The sequence below is a fragment of the Pseudorasbora parva genome, chromosome 20, assembly GCF_024679245.1.
Source record: "Pseudorasbora parva isolate DD20220531a chromosome 20, ASM2467924v1, whole genome shotgun sequence".
In the NCBI taxonomy this organism is placed as follows: domain Eukaryota; kingdom Metazoa; phylum Chordata; class Actinopteri; order Cypriniformes; family Gobionidae; genus Pseudorasbora; species Pseudorasbora parva.
This window is the reverse complement of record NC_090191.1, coordinates 14,721,065-14,738,302: the sequence shown is the minus strand read 5'-3', so window position 1 is coordinate 14,738,302 and position 17,238 is coordinate 14,721,065. Positions and strand designations below refer to the sequence as shown.

At 43.0% G+C, this 17,238-nt stretch overlaps 23 non-coding genes across 23 annotated transcripts; all 23 read right to left on the bottom strand.

Annotated features, from left to right (window-relative positions):
* Positions 1–751: 751 nt before the first annotated feature.
* trnaa-ugc (transfer RNA alanine (anticodon UGC)) lies at positions 752–823 on the bottom strand. The gene has a single exon. It is a non-coding gene; the product is annotated as a tRNA-Ala (tRNA).
* A 459-nt stretch (positions 824–1,282) lies between these two features.
* Positions 1,283–1,354, bottom strand: trnaa-ugc (transfer RNA alanine (anticodon UGC)). The gene has a single exon. It is a non-coding gene; the product is annotated as a tRNA-Ala (tRNA).
* Positions 1,355–2,542: 1,188 nt separating this feature from the next.
* On the bottom strand, positions 2,543–2,614 carry trnaa-ugc (transfer RNA alanine (anticodon UGC)). The gene has a single exon. It is a non-coding gene; the product is annotated as a tRNA-Ala (tRNA).
* A 967-nt stretch (positions 2,615–3,581) lies between these two features.
* On the bottom strand, positions 3,582–3,653 carry trnaa-ugc (transfer RNA alanine (anticodon UGC)). The gene has a single exon. It is a non-coding gene; the product is annotated as a tRNA-Ala (tRNA).
* Positions 3,654–4,112: 459 nt separating this feature from the next.
* Positions 4,113–4,184, bottom strand: trnaa-ugc (transfer RNA alanine (anticodon UGC)). Its single transcript has one exon. It is a non-coding gene; the product is annotated as a tRNA-Ala (tRNA).
* Positions 4,185–4,643: 459 nt separating this feature from the next.
* trnaa-ugc (transfer RNA alanine (anticodon UGC)) lies at positions 4,644–4,715 on the bottom strand. Its single transcript has one exon. It is a non-coding gene; the product is annotated as a tRNA-Ala (tRNA).
* A 655-nt stretch (positions 4,716–5,370) lies between these two features.
* On the bottom strand, positions 5,371–5,442 carry trnaa-ugc (transfer RNA alanine (anticodon UGC)). The gene has a single exon. It is a non-coding gene; the product is annotated as a tRNA-Ala (tRNA).
* Positions 5,443–5,887: 445 nt separating this feature from the next.
* trnaa-ugc (transfer RNA alanine (anticodon UGC)) lies at positions 5,888–5,959 on the bottom strand. The gene has a single exon. It is a non-coding gene; the product is annotated as a tRNA-Ala (tRNA).
* Positions 5,960–6,408: 449 nt separating this feature from the next.
* trnaa-ugc (transfer RNA alanine (anticodon UGC)) lies at positions 6,409–6,480 on the bottom strand. Its single transcript has one exon. It is a non-coding gene; the product is annotated as a tRNA-Ala (tRNA).
* A 459-nt stretch (positions 6,481–6,939) lies between these two features.
* trnaa-ugc (transfer RNA alanine (anticodon UGC)) lies at positions 6,940–7,011 on the bottom strand. The gene has a single exon. It is a non-coding gene; the product is annotated as a tRNA-Ala (tRNA).
* Positions 7,012–7,470: 459 nt separating this feature from the next.
* trnaa-ugc (transfer RNA alanine (anticodon UGC)) lies at positions 7,471–7,542 on the bottom strand. The gene has a single exon. It is a non-coding gene; the product is annotated as a tRNA-Ala (tRNA).
* Positions 7,543–8,197: 655 nt separating this feature from the next.
* On the bottom strand, positions 8,198–8,269 carry trnaa-ugc (transfer RNA alanine (anticodon UGC)). Its single transcript has one exon. It is a non-coding gene; the product is annotated as a tRNA-Ala (tRNA).
* A 1,174-nt stretch (positions 8,270–9,443) lies between these two features.
* trnaa-ugc (transfer RNA alanine (anticodon UGC)) lies at positions 9,444–9,515 on the bottom strand. Its single transcript has one exon. It is a non-coding gene; the product is annotated as a tRNA-Ala (tRNA).
* Positions 9,516–9,962: 447 nt separating this feature from the next.
* On the bottom strand, positions 9,963–10,034 carry trnaa-ugc (transfer RNA alanine (anticodon UGC)). Its single transcript has one exon. It is a non-coding gene; the product is annotated as a tRNA-Ala (tRNA).
* A 981-nt stretch (positions 10,035–11,015) lies between these two features.
* trnaa-ugc (transfer RNA alanine (anticodon UGC)) lies at positions 11,016–11,087 on the bottom strand. The gene has a single exon. It is a non-coding gene; the product is annotated as a tRNA-Ala (tRNA).
* A 978-nt stretch (positions 11,088–12,065) lies between these two features.
* Positions 12,066–12,137, bottom strand: trnaa-ugc (transfer RNA alanine (anticodon UGC)). The gene has a single exon. It is a non-coding gene; the product is annotated as a tRNA-Ala (tRNA).
* Positions 12,138–12,794: 657 nt separating this feature from the next.
* trnaa-ugc (transfer RNA alanine (anticodon UGC)) lies at positions 12,795–12,866 on the bottom strand. The gene has a single exon. It is a non-coding gene; the product is annotated as a tRNA-Ala (tRNA).
* A 446-nt stretch (positions 12,867–13,312) lies between these two features.
* On the bottom strand, positions 13,313–13,384 carry trnaa-ugc (transfer RNA alanine (anticodon UGC)). The gene has a single exon. It is a non-coding gene; the product is annotated as a tRNA-Ala (tRNA).
* Positions 13,385–13,843: 459 nt separating this feature from the next.
* trnaa-ugc (transfer RNA alanine (anticodon UGC)) lies at positions 13,844–13,915 on the bottom strand. Its single transcript has one exon. It is a non-coding gene; the product is annotated as a tRNA-Ala (tRNA).
* Positions 13,916–14,570: 655 nt separating this feature from the next.
* On the bottom strand, positions 14,571–14,642 carry trnaa-ugc (transfer RNA alanine (anticodon UGC)). Its single transcript has one exon. It is a non-coding gene; the product is annotated as a tRNA-Ala (tRNA).
* A 459-nt stretch (positions 14,643–15,101) lies between these two features.
* Positions 15,102–15,173, bottom strand: trnaa-ugc (transfer RNA alanine (anticodon UGC)). The gene has a single exon. It is a non-coding gene; the product is annotated as a tRNA-Ala (tRNA).
* A 655-nt stretch (positions 15,174–15,828) lies between these two features.
* Positions 15,829–15,900, bottom strand: trnaa-ugc (transfer RNA alanine (anticodon UGC)). The gene has a single exon. It is a non-coding gene; the product is annotated as a tRNA-Ala (tRNA).
* A 1,175-nt stretch (positions 15,901–17,075) lies between these two features.
* trnaa-ugc (transfer RNA alanine (anticodon UGC)) lies at positions 17,076–17,147 on the bottom strand. The gene has a single exon. It is a non-coding gene; the product is annotated as a tRNA-Ala (tRNA).
* Between the last annotated feature and the right edge of the window lie 91 nt (positions 17,148–17,238).

Here is a 17,238-nt window from a genome sequence, read left to right as displayed (position 1 = left end):
ATAAAAAATAAAACTTTTCAATTCTACAACTTTCCTTGGAGACGGTGAGATTGAACCCAGGAGCTCATACATGCAAAGCATGTTCTCTACCACTGAACCACTGGCCCTTGTGAATGTTGGGCTGAGTTACAAGTGCCTTGTACTCAAGCTAGATGCTAATTTCCCAACTAAAAAATTAGGCAGAGAGAGATGTGCAACAGATAAAGGTTTGAGTTAAAGGATAACTTTCCTTGGAGATGCTGCGGATTGAACCCAGGACCTCATACATGCAAAGCATGCGCTCTACCACTGAGCTACATCCCCTGATGGACTGAAGCAAGTTTCCTGCAGCCTAGTGGAAAGTTCCACATTGCGTTGAAATGCTAGCTTGAGTAAAAGGGACATGTAACTCACCACAACCTTCACAAGAGGCAGTAGCTCAATGGAAGAGCATTTACTTTGCATGTGTGAGGCTAATGGAAAGTTCCACATTCCTATAAATTGCTGGGGATTGAAACCAGGACCTTTGTTGCAAAAAAAAATAAAATAAAAAACTTTTCAATTCTACAACTTTCCTTGGAGACGCTGAGATTGATCCCAGGAGCTCATACATGCAAAGCATGTTCTCTACCACTGAACCACTGGCCCTTGTGAATGTTGGGCTGAGTTACAAGTGCCTTGTACTCAAGCTAGATGCTAATTTCCCAACTAAATAATTAGGCAGAGAGAGATGTGCAACAGATAAAGGTTTGAGTTAAAGGATAACTTTCCTTGGAGATGCTGGGGATTGAACCCAGGACCTCATACATGCAAAGCATGCGCTCTACCACTGAGCTACATCCCCTGATGGACTGAAGCAAGTTTCCTGCAGGCTAGTGGAAAGTTCCACATTGCTTTGAAATGCTAGCTTGAGTAAAAGGGACATGAAACTCACCACAACCTTCACAAGGGGCAGTAGCTCAATGGTAGAGCAGGTGCTTTGCATGTATGAGGCTAAAGGAAAGTTCCAAATTGCTTTAAAATGCTGGGGATTGAACCCAGGACATTTGTTGCAAAAAAATCCAACAAAATAACTTTACAATTCTACGTGGTAACACAGGAACTTTCCTTGGAGATGCTGGGGATTGAACCCATGACCACATGAATGCAAAGCATATGCTCTACCACTGAGCTACTGTCACTTGAGAAAGCTGTGCTGAGTTACATGTGCCTTGTACTCAAGCTAGTTGTTATTTTTCCAAATATAAATTTGGCAAAGAGAGATGTGCAACAGAAAAAGCTTTGAGTTAAAGGATGACTTTCTTGGAGATGCTGGGGATTGAACCCAGGACCTCATACATGCAAAGCATGCGCTCTTCCACTGAGCTACATCCCCTGATGGACTGAAGTAAGTTTCCTGCAGGCTAGTGGAAAGTTCCACATTGCTTTGAAATGCTAGCTTGAGTAAAAGGGACATGAAACTCACCACAACCTTCACAAGGGGCAGTAGCTCAATGGTAGAGCAGGTGCTTTGCATGTATGAGGCTAAAGGAAAGTTCCAAATTGCTTTAAAATGCTGGGGATTGAACCCAGGACATTTCTTGCAAAAAAATCCACCAAAATAACTTTACAATTCTACGTGGTAACACGTGAACTTTCCTTGGAGACGCTGGGGATTGAACCCATGACCACATGAATGCAAAGCATATGCTCTACCACTGAGCTACTATCACTTGAGAAAGCTGTGCTGAGTTACATGTGCCTTGTACTCAAGCTAGTTGTTATTTTCCCAAATATAAATTTGGCAGAGAGAGATGTGCAACAGAAAAAGCTTTGAGTTAAAGGATGACTTTCTTGGAGATGCTGGGGATTGAACCCAGGACCTCATACATGCAAAGCATGCGCTCTACCACTGAGCTACATCCCGTGATGGACTGAAGCAAGTTTCCTGCAGGCGAGTGGAAAGTTCCACATTGCTAAGAAATGCTAGCTTGAGTAAAAGGGACATGAAACTCACCACAACCTTCACAGGGGGCAGTAGCTCAATGGTAGAGTATAAACTTTGCATGTATGAGGCTAAAGGAAAGTTCCAAATTGCTTTAAAATGCTGGGGATTGAACCCAGGACATTTGTTGCAAAAAAAATCCAACAAAACAACTTTACAATTCTACGTGGTGACACGGGAACTTTCTTTGGAGACGCTGGGGATTGAACCCAGGAGCTCATACATGCAAAGCATGTGTTCTACCACTGAGCCACTGGCCCTAGTGAAGGTTGGGCTGAGATACATGTACCTTATACTCAAGCTAGCTGCCATTTTTCCAAATATAAATTAGGCTGAGAGAGATGCACAACAGATAAAGGTTTGAGGTGAAGTAAAACTATCCTTGGAGTTGCTGGAGATTGAACCCATGACCACATGCATGCAAAGCATATGCTCTACCACTGAACCACTGGCCCTTGTGAATGTTGGGCTGAGTTACATGTGCCTTGTACTCAAGCTAGATGCTAATTTCCCAACTAAATAATTAGGCAGAGAGAGATGTGCAACAGATAAAGGTTTGAGTTAAATGATAACTTTCCTTGGAGATGCTGGGGATTGAACCCAGGACCTCATACATGCAAAGCATGCGCTCTACCACTGAGCTACATCCCCTGACGGACTGAAGCAAGTTTCCTGCAGGCTAGTGGAAAGTTCCACATTGCTTTGAAATGCTAGCTTGAGTAAAAGGGACATGAAACTCACCACAACCTTCACAAGGGGCAGTAGCTCAATGGTAGAGCATATACTTTGCATGTTTGAGGCTAATGGAAAGTTCCACATTCCTTTAAATTGCTGGGGATTGAAACCAGGACCTTTGTTGCAAAAAAAATAAAAAATAAAACTTTTCAATTCTACAACTTTCCTTGGAGACGCTGAGATTGAACCCAGGAGCTCATACATGCAAAGCATGTTCTCTACCACTGAACCACTGGCCCTTGTGAATGTTGGGCTGAGTTACAAGTGCCTTGTACTCAAGCTAGATGCTAATTTCCCAACTAAAAAATTAGGCAGAGAGAGATGTGCAACAGATAAAGGTTTGAGTTAAAGGATAACTTTCCTTGGAGATGCTGGGGATTGAACCCAGGACCACATACATGCAAAGGATGCGCTCTACCACTGAGCTACATCCCCTGATGGTCTGAAGCAAGTTTCCTGCAGCCTAGTGGAAAGTTCCACATTGCGTTGAAATGCTAGCTTGAGTAAAAGGGACATGTAACTCACCACAACCTTCACAAGAGGCAGTAGCTCAATGGTAGAGCATATACTTTGCATGTGTGAGGCTAATGGAAAGTTCCACATTCCTATAAATTGCTGGGGATTGAAACCAGGACCTTTGTTGCAAAAAAAAATAAAAAATAAAACTTTTCAATTCTACAACTTTCCTTGGAGACGCTGAGATTGATCCCAGGAGCTCATACATGCAAAGAATGTTCTCTACCACTGAACCACTGGCCCTTGTGAATGTTGGGCTGAGTTACAAGTGCCTTGTACTCAAGCTAGATGCTAATTTCCCAACTAAATAATTAGGCAGAGAGAGATGTGCAACAGATAAAGGTTTGAGTTAAAGGATAACTTTCCTTGGAGATGCTGGGGATTGAACCCAGGACCTCATACATGCAAAGCATGCGCTCTACCACTGAGCTACATCCCCTGATGGACTGAAGCAAGTTTCATGCAGGCTAGTGGAAAGTTCCACATTGCTTTGAAATGCTAGCTTGAGTAAAAGGGACATGAAACTCACCACAACCTTCACAAGGGGAAGTAGCTCAATGGTAGAGCAGGTGCTTTGCATGTATGAGGCTAAAGGAAAGTTCCAAATTGCTTTAAAATGCTGGGGATTGAACCCAGGACATTTGTTGCAAAAAAATCCAACAAAATAACTTTACAATTCTACGTGGTAACACGGGAACTTTCCTTGGAGAAGCTGGGGATTGAACCCATGACCACATGAATGCAAAGCATATGCTCTCCCACTGAGCTACTGTCACTTGAGAAAGCTGTGCTGAGTTACATGTGCCTTGTACTCAAGCTAGTTGTTATTTTTCCAAATATAAATTTGGCAAAGAGAGATGTGCAACAGAAAAAGATTTGAGTTAAAGGATGACTTTCTTGGAGATGCTGGGGATTGAACCCAGGACCTCATACATGCAAAGCATGCGCTCTACCACTGAGCTACATCCCCTGATGGACTGAAGTAAGTTTCCTGCAGGCTAGTGGAAAGTTCCACATTGCTTTGAAATGCTAGCTTGAGTAAAAGGGACATGAAACTCACCACAACCTTCACAAGGGGCAGTAGCTCAATGGTAGAGCAGGTGCTTTGCATGTATGAGGCTAAAGGAAAGTTCCAAATTGCTTTAAAATGCTGGGGATTGAACCCAGGACATTTCTTGCAAAAAAATCCACCAAAATAACTTTACAATTCTACGTGGTAACACGTGAACTTTCCTTGGAGACGCTGGGGATTGAACCCATGACCACATGAATGCAAAGCATATGCTCTACCACTGAGCTACTATCACTTGAGAAAGCTGTGCTGAGTTACATGTGCCTTGTACTCAAGCTAGTTGTTATTTTTCCAAATATAAATTTGGCAGAGAGAGATGTGCAACAGAAAAAGCTTTGAGTTAAAGGATGACTTTCTTGGAGATGCTGGGGATTGAACCCAGGACCTCATACATGCAAAGCATGCGCTCTACCACTGAGCTACATCCCCTGATGGACTGAAGCAAGTTTCCTGCAGGCGAGTGGAAAGTTCCACATTGCTAAGAAATGCTAGCTTGAGTAAAAGGGACATGAAACTCACCACAATCTTCACAGGGGGCAGTAGCTCAATGGTAGAGTATATGCTTTGCATGTATGAGGCTAAAGGAAAGTTCCAAATTGCTTTAAAATGCTGGGGATTGAACCCAGGACATTTGTTGCAAAAAAAATCCAACAAAACAACTTTACAATTCTACGTGGTGACACGGGAACTTTCTTTGGAGACGGTGGGGATTGAACCCAGGAGCTCATACATGCAAAGCATGTGTTCTACCACTGAGCCACTGGCCCTAGTGAAGGTTGGGCTGAGATACATGTACCTTATACTCAAGCTAGCTGCCATTTTTCCAAATATAAATTAGGCAGAGAGAGATGCACAACAGATAAAGCTTTGAGGTGAAGTATAACTATCCTTGGAGTTGCTGGAGATTGAACCCATGACCACATGCATGCAAAGCATATGCTCTACCACTGAGCTACTGGCACTTGAGAAAGCTGTGTTGAGTTACATGTGCCTTGTACTCAAGCTAGTTGTTATTTTTCCAAATATAAATTTGGCAGATAGAGATGTGCAACAGATAAAGCTTTGAGTTAAAGGATGACTTTCTTGGAGATGCTGGGGATTGAACCCAGGACCTCATACATGCAAAGCATGCGCTCTACCACTGAGCTACATCCCCTGATGGACTGAAGCAAGTTTCCTGCAGGCTAGTGGAAAGTTCCACATTGCTTTGAAATGCTAGCTTGAGTAAAAGGGACATGAAACTCACCACAACCTTCACAAGGGGCAGTAGCTCAATGGTAGAGCATATGCTTTGCATGTATTAGGCTAATGGAAAGTTCCAAATTGCTTTAAATGCTGGGGATTGAACCCAGGACCTTTGTTGCAAAAAAAAAAAAAAATAAATCTTTTCAATTCTACAACTTTCCTTGGAGACGCTGAGATTGAACCGAGGAGCTCATACATGCAAAGCATGTTCTCTACCACTGAACCACTGGCCCTTGTGAATGTTGGGCTGAGTTACAAGTGCCTTGTACTCAAGCTAGATGCAAATTTCCCAACTAAAAAATTAGGCAGAGAGAGATGTGCAACAGAAAAAGCTTTGAGTTAAAGGATGACTTTCTTGGAGATGCTGGGGATTGAACCCAGGACCTCATACATGCAAAGCATGCGCTCTACCACTGAGCTACATCCCCTGATGGACTGAAGCAAGTTTCCTGCAGCCTAGTGGAAAGTTCCACATTGCGTTGAAATGCTAGCTTGAGTAAAAGGGACATGTAACTCACCACAACCTTCACAAGAGGCAGTAGCTCAATGGTAGAGCATATACTTTGCATGTGTGAGGCTAATGGAAAGTTCCACATTCCTATAAATTGCTGGGGATTGAAACCAGGACCTTTGTTGCAAAAAAAAATAAAAAATAAAAACTTTTCAATTCTACAACTTTCCTTGGAGACGCTGAGATTGATCCCAGGAGCTCATACATGCAAAGCATGTTCTCTACCACTGAACCACTGGCCCTTGTGAATGTTGGGCTGAGTTACAAGTGCCTTGTACTCAAGCTAGATGCTAATTTCCCAACTAAATAATTAGGCAGAGAGAGATGTGCAACAGATAAAGGTTTGAGTTAAAGGATAACTTTCCTTGGAGATGCTGGGGATTGAACCCAGGACCTCATACATGCAAAGCATGCGCTCTACCACTGAGCTACATCCCCTGATGGACTGAAGCAAGTTTCCTGCAGGCTAGTGGAAAGTTCCACATTGCTTTGAAATGCTAGCTTGAGTAAAAGGGACATGAAACTCACCACAACCTTCACAAGGGGCAGTAGCTCAATGGTAGAGCAGGTGCTTTGCATGTATGAGGCTAAAGGAAAGTTCCAAATTGCTTTAAAATGCTGGGGATTGAACCCAGGACATTTGTTGCAAAAAAATCCAACAAAATAACTTTACAATTCTACGTGGTAAGACGGGAACTTTCCTTGGAGAAGCTGGAGATTGAACCCATGACCACATGAATGCAAAGCATATGCTCTCCCACTGAGCTACTGTCACTTGAGAAAGCTGTGCTGAGTTACATGTGCCTTGTACTCAAGCTAGTTGCTATTTTTCCAAATATAAATTTGGCAAAGAGAGATGTGCAACAGAAAAAGCTTTGAGTTAAAGGATGACTTTCTTGGAGATGCTGGGGATTGAACCCAGGACCTCATACATGCAAAGCATGCGCTCTACCACTGAGCTACATCCCCTGATGGACTGAAGTAAGTTTCCTGCAGGCTAGTGGAAAGTTCCACATTGCTTTGAAATGCTAGCTTGAGTAAAAGGGACATGAAACTCACCACAACCTTCACAAGGGGCAGTAGCTCAATGGTAGAGCAGGTGCTTTGCATGTATGAGGCTAAAGGAAAGTTCCAAATTGCTTTAAAATTCTGGGGATTGAACCCAGGACATTTCTTGCAAAAAAATCCACCAAAATAACTTTACAATTCTACGTGGTAACACGTGAACTTTCCTTGGAGACGCTGGGGATTGAACCCATGACCACATAAATGCAAAGCATATGCTCTACCACTGAGCTACTATCACTTGAGAAACCTGTGCTGAGTTACATGTGCCTTGTACTCAAGCTAGTTGTTATTTTTCCAAATATAAATTTGGCAGAGAGAGATGTGCAATAGAAAAAGCTTTGAGTTAAAGGATGACTTTCTTGGAGATGCTGGGGATTGAACCCAGGACCTCATACATGCAAAGCATGCGCTCTACCACTGAGCTACATCCCCTGATGGACTGAAGCAAGTTTCCTGCAGGCGAGTGGAAAGTTCCACATTGCTAAGAAATGCTAGCTTGAGTAAAAGGGACATGAAACTCACCACAACCTTCACAGGGGGCAGTAGCTCAATGGTAGAGTATATGCTTTGCATGTATGAGGCTAAAGGAAAGTTCCAAATTGCTTTAAAATGCTGGGGATTGAACCCAGGACATTTGTTGCAAAAAAAATCCAACAAAACAACTTTACAATTCTACGTGGTGACACGGGAACTTTCTTTGGAGACGGTGGGGATTGAACCCAGGAGCTCATACATGCAAAGCATGTGTTCTACCACTGAGCCACTGGCCCTAGTGAAGGTTGGGCTGAGATACATGTACCTTATACTCAAGCTAGCTGCCATTTTTCCAAATATAAATTAGGCAGAGAGAGATGCACAACAGATAAAGCTTTGAGGTGAAGTATAACTATCCTTGGAGTTGCTGGAGATTGAACCCATGACCACATGCATGCAAAGCATATGCTCTACCACTGAGCTACTGGCACTTGAGAAAGCTGTGTTGAGTTACATGTGCCTTGTACTCAAGCTAGTTGTTATTTTTCCAAATATAAATTTGGCAGATAGAGATGTGCAACAGATAAAGCTTTGAGTTAAAGGATGACTTTCTTGGAGATGCTGGGGATTGAACCCAGGACCTCATACATGCAAAGCATGCGCTCTACCACTGAGCTACATCCCCTGATGGACTGAAGCAAGTTTCCTGCAGGCTAGTGGAAAGTTCCACATTGCTTTGAAATGCTAGCTTGAGTAAAAGGGACATGAAACTCACCACAACCTTCACAAGGGGCAGTAGCTCAATGGTAGAGCATATGCTTTGCATGTATTAGGCTAATGGAAAGTTCCAAATTGCTTTAAATGCTGGGGATTGAACCCAGGACCTTTGTTGCAAAAAAAATAAAAAATAAATCTTTTCAATTCTACAACTTTCCTTGGAGACGCTGAGATTGAACCGAGGAGCTCATACATGCAAAGCATGTTCTCTACCACTGAACCACTGGCCCTTGTGAATGTTGGGCTGAGTTACAAGTGCCTTGTACTCAAGCTAGATGCAAATTTCCCAACTAAAAAATTAGGCAGAGAGAGATGTGCAACAGAAAAAGCTTTGAGTTAAAAAATGACTTTCTTGGAGATGCTGTGGATTGAACCCAGGACCTCATACATGCAAAGCATGCGCTCTACCACTGAGCTACATCCCCTGATGGACTGAAGCAAGTTTCCTGCAGGCGAGTGGAAAGTTCCACATTGCTAAGAAATGCTAGCTTGAGTAAAAGGGACATGAAACTCACCACAACCTTCACAGGGGGCAGTAGCTCAATGGTAGAGTATAAACTTTGCATGTATGAGGCTAAAGGAAAGTTCCAAATTGCTTTAAAATGCTGGGGATTGAACCCAGGACATTTGTTGCAAAAAAAATCCAACAAAACAACTTTACAATTCTACGTGGTGACACGGGAATTTTCTTTGGAGACGCTGGGGATTGAACCCAGGAGCTCATACATGCAAAGCATGTGTTCAACCACTGAGCCACTGGCCCTAGTGAAGGTTGGGCTGAGATACATGTACCTTATACTCAAGCTAGCTGCCATTTTTCCAAATATAAATTAGGCAGAGAGAGATGCACAACAGATAAAGCTTTGAGGTGAAGTATAACTATCCTTGGAGTTGCTGGAGATTGAACCCATGACCACATGCATGCAAAGCATATGCTCTACCACTGAACCACTGGCCCTTGTGAATGTTGGGCTGAGTTACCTGTGCCTTGTACTCAAGCTAGATGCTAATTTCCCAACTAAATAATTAGGCAGAGAGAGATGTGCAACAGATAAAGGTTTGAGTTAAATGATAACTTTCCTTGGAGATGCTGGGGATTGAACCCAGGACCTCATACATGCAAAGCATGCGCTCTACCACTGAGCTACATCCCCTGACGGAATGAAGCAAGTTTCCTGCAGGCTAGTGGAAAGTTCCACATTGCTTTGAAATGCTAGCTTGAGTAAAAGGGACATGAAACTCACCACAACCTTCACAAGGGGCAGTAGCTCAATGGTAGAGCATATACTTTGCATGTGTGAGGCTAATGGAAAGTTCCACATTCCTTTAAATTGCTGGGGATTGAAACCAGGACCTTTGTTGCAAAAAAAATAAAAAATAAAACTTTTCAATTCTACAACTTTCCTTGGAGACGCTGAGATTGAACCCAGGAGCTCATACATGCAAAGCATGTTCTCTACCACTGAACCACTGGCCCTTGTGAATGTTGGGCTGAGTTACAAGTGCCTTGTACTCAAGCTAGATGCTAATTTCCCAACTAAAAAATTAGGCAGAGAGAGATGTGCAACAGATAAAGGTTTGAGTTAAAGGATAACTTTCCTTGGAGATGCTGGGGATTGAACCCAGGACCTCATACATGCAAAGCATGCGCTCTACCACTGAGCTACATCCCCTGATGGACTGAAGCAAGTTTCCTGCAGCCTAGTGGAAAGTTCCACATTGCGTTGAAATGCTAGCTTGAGTAAAAGGGACATGTAACTCACCACAACCTTCACAAGAGGCAGTAGCTCAATGGAAGAGCATATACTTTGCATGTGTGAGGCTAATGGAAAGTTCCACATTCCTATAAATTGCTGGGGATTGAAACCAGGACCTTTGTTGCAAAAAAAAAAAAAAAAAAAAACTTTTCAATTCTACAACTTTCCTTGGAGACGCTGAGATTGATCCCAGGAGCTCATACATGCAAAGCATGTTCTCTACCACTGAACCACTGGCCCTTGTGAATGTTGGGCTGAGTTACAAGTGCCTTGTACTCAAGCTAGATGCTAATTTCCCAACTAAATAATTAGGCAGAGAGAGATGTGCAACAGATAAAGGTTTGAGTTAAAGGATAACTTTCCTTGGAGATGCTGGGGATTGAACCCAGGACTTCATACATGCAAAGCATGCGCTCTACCACTGAGCTACATCCCCTGATGGACTGAAGCAAGTTTCCTGCAGGCTAGTGGAAAGTTCCACATTGCTTTGAAATGCTAGCTTGAGTAAAAGGGACATGAAACTCACCACAACCTTCACAAGGGGCAGTAGCTCAATGGTAGAGCAGGTGCTTTGCATGTATGAGGCTAAAGGAAAGTTCCAAATTGCTTTAAAATGCTGGGGATTGAACCCAGGACATTTGTTGCAAAAAAATCCAACAAAATAACTTTACAATTCTACGTGGTAACACAGGAACTTTCCTTGGAGACGCTGGGGATTGAACCCATGACCACATGAATGCAAGGCATATGCTCTACCACTGAGCTACTGTCACTTGAGAAAGCTGTGCTGAGTTACATGTGCCTTGTACTCAAGCTAGATGCTAATTTCCCAACTAAATAATTAGGCAGAGAGAGATGTGCAACAGATAAAGGTTTGAGTTAAAGGATAACTTTCCTTGGAGATGCTGGGGATTGAACCCAGGACCTCATACATGCAAAGCATGCGCTCTACCACTGAGCTACATCCCCTGATGGACTGAAGCAAGTTTCCTGCAGGCTAGTGGAAAGTTCCACATTGCTTTGAAATGCTAGCTTGTGTAAAAGGGACATGAAACTCACCACAACCTTCACAAGGGGCAGTAGCTCAATGGTAGAGCAGGTGCTTTGCATGTATGAGGCTAAAGGAAAGTTCCAAATTGCTTTAAAATGCTGGGGATTGAACCCAGGACATTTGTTGCAAAAAAATCCAACAAAATAACTTTACAATTCTACGTGGTAAGACGGGAACTTTCCTTGGAGAAGCTGGGGATTGAACCCATGACCACATGAATGCAAAGCATATGCTCTACCACTGAGCTACTGTCACTTGAGAAAGCTGTGCTGAGTTACATGTGCCTTGTACTCAAGCTAGTTGTTATTTTTCAAAATATAAATTTGGCAGAGAGAGATGTGCAACAGAAAAAGCTTTGAGTTAAAGGATGACTTTCTTGGAGATGCTGGGGATTGAACCCAGGACCTCATACACGCAAAGCATGCAGTCTACCACTGAGCTACATCCCCTGATGGACTGAAGCAAGTTTCCTGCAGCCTAGTGGAAAGTTCCACATTGCGTTGAAATGCTAGCTTGAGTAAAACGGACATGTAACTCACCACAACCTTCACAAGAGGCAGTAGCTCAATGGTAGAGCATATACTTTGCATGTGTGAGGCTAATGGAAAGTTCCACATTCCTTTAAATTGCTGGGGATTGAAACCAGGACCTTTGTTGCAAAAAAAATAAAAAATAAAACTTTTCAATTCTACAACTTTCCTTAGAGACACTGAGATTGAACACAGGAGCTCATACATGCAAAGCATGTGCTGTACCACTGAACCACTGGCCCTTGTGAATTTTGGGCTGAGTTACATGTGCTTTGTACTCAAGCTAGATGCTAATTTTCCAACTAAATAATTAGGCAGAGAGAGATGTGCAACAGATAAAGGTTTGAGTTAAAGGAAAACTTTCCTTGGAGATGCTGGGGATTGAACCCAGGACCTCATACATGCAAAGCATGCGCTCTACCACTGAGCTACATCCCCTGATGGAGTGAAGCAAGTTTCCTGCAGGCTAGTGGAAAGTTCCACATTGCTTTGAAGTGCTAGCTTGAGTAAAAGGGACATGAAACTCACCACAACCTTCACAGGGGGCAGTAGCTCAATGGTAGAGTATATGCTTTGCATGTATGAGGCTAAAGGAAAGTTCCAAATTGCTTTAAAATGCTGGGGATTGAACCCAGGACATTTGTTGCAAAAAAAATCCAACAAAACAACTTTACAATTCTACGTGGTGACACAGGAACTTTCTTTGGAGACGCTGGGGATTGAACCCAGGAGCTCATACATGCAAAGCATGTGTTCTACCACTGAGCCACTGGCCCTAGTGAAGGTTGGGCTGAGATACATGTACCTTATACTCAAGCTAGCTGCCATTTTTCCAAATATAAATTAGGCAGAGAGAGATGCACAACAGATAAAGCTTTGAGGTGAAGTATAACTATCCTTGGAGTTGCTGGAGATTGAACCCATGACCACATGCATGCAAAGCATATGCTCTACCACTGAACCACTGGCCCTTGTGAATGTTGGGCTGAGTTACATGTGCCTTGTACTCAAGCTAGATGCTAATTTCCCAACTAAATAATTAGGCAGAGAGAGATGTGCAACAGATAAAGGTTTGAGTTAAATGATAACTTTCCTTGGAGATGCTGGGGATTGAACCCAGGACCTCATACATGCAAAGCATGCGCTCTACCACTGAGCTACATCCCCTGACGGAATGAAGCAAGTTTCCTGCAGCCTAGTGGAAAGTTCCACATTGCTTTGAAATGCTAGCTTGAGTAAAAGGGACATGAAACTCACCACAAACTTCACAAGGGGCAGTAGCTCAATGGTAGAGCATATACTTTGCATGTGTGAGGCTAATGGAAAGTTCCACATTCCTTTAAATTGCTGTGGATTGAAACCAGGACCTTTGTTGCAAAAAAAATAAAAAATAAATCTTTTCAATTCTACAACTTTCTTTGGAGACGCTGAGATTGAACCGAGGAGCTCATACATGCAAAGCATGTTCTCTACCACTGAACCACTGGCCCTTGTGAATGTTGGGCTGAGTTACAAGTGCCTTGTACTCAAGCTAGATGCAAATTTCCCAACTAAAAAATTAGGCAGAGAGAGATGTGCAACAGAAAAAGATTTGAGTTAAAGGATGACTTTCTTGGAGATGCTGGGGATTGAACCCAGGACCTCATACATGCAAAGCATGCGCTCTACCACTGAGCTACATCCCCTGATGGACTGAAGTAAGTTTCCTGCAGGCTAGTGGAAAGTTCCACATTGCTTTGAAATGCTAGCTTGAGTAAAAGGGACATGAAACTCACCACAACCTTCACAAGGGGCAGTAGCTCAATGGTAGAGCAGGTGCTTTGCATGTATGAGGCTAAAGGAAAGTTCCAAATTGCTTTAAAATGCTGGGGATTGAACCCAGGACATTTCTTGCAAAAAAATCCACCAAAATAACTTTACAATTCTACGTGGTAACACGTGAACTTTCCTTGGAGACGCTGGGGATTGAACCCATGACCACATGAATGCAAAGCATATGCTCTACCACTGAGCTACTATCACTTGAGAAAGCTGTGCTGAGTTACATGTGCCTTGTACTCAAGCTAGTTGTTATTTTTCCAAATATAAATTTGGCAGAGAGAGATGTGCAACAGAAAAAGCTTTGAGTTAAAGGATGACTTTCTTGGAGATGCTGGGGATTGAACCCAGGACCTCATACATGCAAAGCATGCGCTCTACCACTGAGCTACATCCCCTGATGGACTGAAGCAAGTTTCCTGCAGGCGAGTGGAAAGTTCCACATTGCTAAGAAATGCTAGCTTGAGTAAAAGGGACATGAAACTCACCACAACCTTCACAGGGGGCAGTAGCTCAATGGTAGAGTATATGCTTTGCATGTATGAGGCTAAAGGAAAGTTCCAAATTGCTTTAAAATGCTGGGGATTGAACCCAGGACATTTGTTGCAAAAAAAATCCAACAAAACAACTTTACAATTCTACGTGGTGACACGGGAACTTTCTTTGGAGACGGTGGGGATTGAACCCAGGAGCTCATACATGCAAAGCATGTGTTCTACCACTGAGCCACTGGCCCTAGTGAAGGTTGGGCTGAGATACATGTACCTTATACTCAAGCTAGCTGCCATTTTTCCAAATATAAATTAGGCAGAGAGAGATGCACAACAGATAAAGCTTTGAGGTGAAGTATAACTATCCTTGGAGTTGCTGGAGATTGAACCCATGACCACATGCATGCAAAGCATATGCTCTACCACTGAGCTACTGGCACTTGAGAAAGCGGTGCTGAGTTACATGTGCCTTGTACTCAAGCTAGTTGCTATTTTTCCAAATATAAATTTGGCAAAGAGAGATGTGCAACAGAAAAAGCTTTGAGTTAAAGGATGACTTTCTTGGAGATGCTGGGGATTGAACCCAGGACCTCATACATGCAAAGCATGCGCTCTACCACTGAGCTACATCCCCTGATGGACTGAAGTAAGTTTCCTGCAGGCTAGTGGAAAGTTCCACATTGCTTTGAAATGCTAGCTTGAGTAAAAGGGACATGAAACTCACCACAACCTTCACAAGGGGCAGTAGCTCAATGGTAGAGCAGGTGCTTTGCATGTATGAGGCTAAAGGAAAGTTCCAAATTGCTTTAAAATGCTGGGGATTGAACCCAGGACATTTCTTGCAAAAAAATCCACCAAAATAACTTTACAATTCTACGTGGTAACACGTGAACTTTCCTTGGAGACGCTGGGGATTGAACCCATGACCACATAAATGCAAAGCATATGCTCTACCACTGAGCTACTATCACTTGAGAAACCTGTGCTGAGTTACATGTGCCTTGTACTCAAGCTAGTTGTTATTTTTCCAAATATAAATTTGGCAGAGAGAGATGTGCAATAGAAAAAGCTTTGAGTTAAAGGATGACTTTCTTGGAGATGCTGGGGATTGAACCCAGGACCTCATACATGCAAAGCATGCGCTCTACCACTGAGCTACATCCCCTGATGGACTGAAGGAAGTTTCCTGCAGGCGAGTGGAAAGTTCCACATTGCTAAGAAATGCTAGCTTGAGTAAAAGGGACATGAAACTCACCACAACCTTCACAGGGGGCAGTAGCTCAATGGTAGAGTATATGCTTTGCATGTATGAGGCTAAAGGAAAGTTCCAAATTGCTTTAAAATGCTGGGGATTGAACCCAGGACATTTGTTGCAAAAAAAATCCAACAAAACAACTTTACAATTCTACGTGGTGACACGGGAACTTTCTTTGGAGACGGTGGGGATTGAACCCAGGAGCTCATACATGCAAAGCATGTGTTCTACCACTGAGCCACTGGCCCTAGTGAAGGTTGGGCTGAGATACATGTACCTTATACTCAAGCTAGCTGCCATTTTTCCAAATATAAATTAGGCAGAGAGAGATGCACAACAGATAAAGCTTTGAGGTGAAGTATAACTATCCTTGGAGTTGCTGGAGATTGAACCCATGACCACATGCATGCAAAGCATATGCTCTACCACTGAGCTACTGGCACTTGAGAAAGCTGTGTTGAGTTACATGTGCCTTGTACTCAAGCTAGTTGTTATTTTTCCAAATATAAATTTGGCAGATAGAGATGTGCAACAGATAAAGCTTTGAGTTAAAGGATGACTTTCTTGGAGATGCTGGGGATTGAACCCAGGACCTCATACATGCAAAGCATGCGCTCTACCACTGAGCTACATCCCCTGATGGACTGAAGCAAGTTTCCTGCAGGCTAGTGGAAAGTTCCACATTGCTTTGAAATGCTAGCTTGAGTAAAAGGGACATGAAACTCACCACAACCTTCACAAGGGGCAGTAGCTCAATGGTAGAGCATATGCTTTGCATGTATTAGGCTAATGGAAAGTTCCAAATTGCTTTAAATGCTGGGGATTGAACCCAGGACCTTTGTTGCAAAAAAAAATAAAAAATAAATCTTTTCAATTCTACAACTTTCCTTGGAGACGCTGAGATTGAACCGAGGAGCTCATACATGCAACGCATGTTCTCTACCACTGAACCACTGGCCCTTGTGAATGTTGGGCTGAGTTACAAGTGCCTTGTACTCAAGCTAGATGCAAATTTCCCAACTAAAAAATTAGGCAGAGAGAGATGTGCAACAGAAAAAGCTTTGAGTTAAAAAATGACTTTCTTGGAGATGCTGTGGATTGAACCCAGGACCTCATACATGCAAAGCATGCGCTCTACCACTGAGCTACATCCCCTGATGGACTGAAGCAAGTTTCCTGCAGGCGAGTGGAAAGTTCCACATTGCTAAGAAATGCTAGCTTGAGTAAAAGGGACATGAAACTCACCACAACCTTCACAGGGGGCAGTAGCTCAATGGTAGAGTATAAACTTTGCATGTATGAGGCTAAAGGAAAGTTCCAAATTGCTTTAAAATGCTGGGGATTGAACCCAGGACATTTGTTGCAAAAAAAATCCAACAAAACAACTTTACAATTCTACGTGGTGACACGGGAATTTTCTTTGGAGACGCTGGGGATTGAACCCAGGAGCTCATACATGCAAAGCATGTGTTCAACCACTGAGCCACTGGCCCTAGTGAAGGTTGGGCTGAGATACATGTACCTTATACTCAAGCTAGCTGCCATTTTTCCAAATATAAATTAGGCAGAGAGAGATGCACAACAGATAAAGCTTTGAGGTGAAGTATAACTATCCTTGGAGTTGCTGGAGATTGAACCCATGACCACATGCATGCAAAGCATATGCTCTACCACTGAACCACTGGCCCTTGTGAATGTTGGGCTGAGTTACATGTGCCTTGTACTCAAGCTAGATGCTAATTTCCCAACTAAATAATTAGGCAGAGAGAGATGTGCAACAGATAAAGGTTTGAGTTAAATGATAACTTTCCTTGGAGATGCTGGGGATTGAACCCAGGACCTCATACATGCAAAGCATGCGCTCTACCACTGAGCTACATCCCCTGACGGAATGAAGCAAGTTTCCTGCAGGCTAGTGGAAAGTTCCACATTGCTTTGAAATGCTAGCTTGAGTAAAAGGGACATGAAACTCACC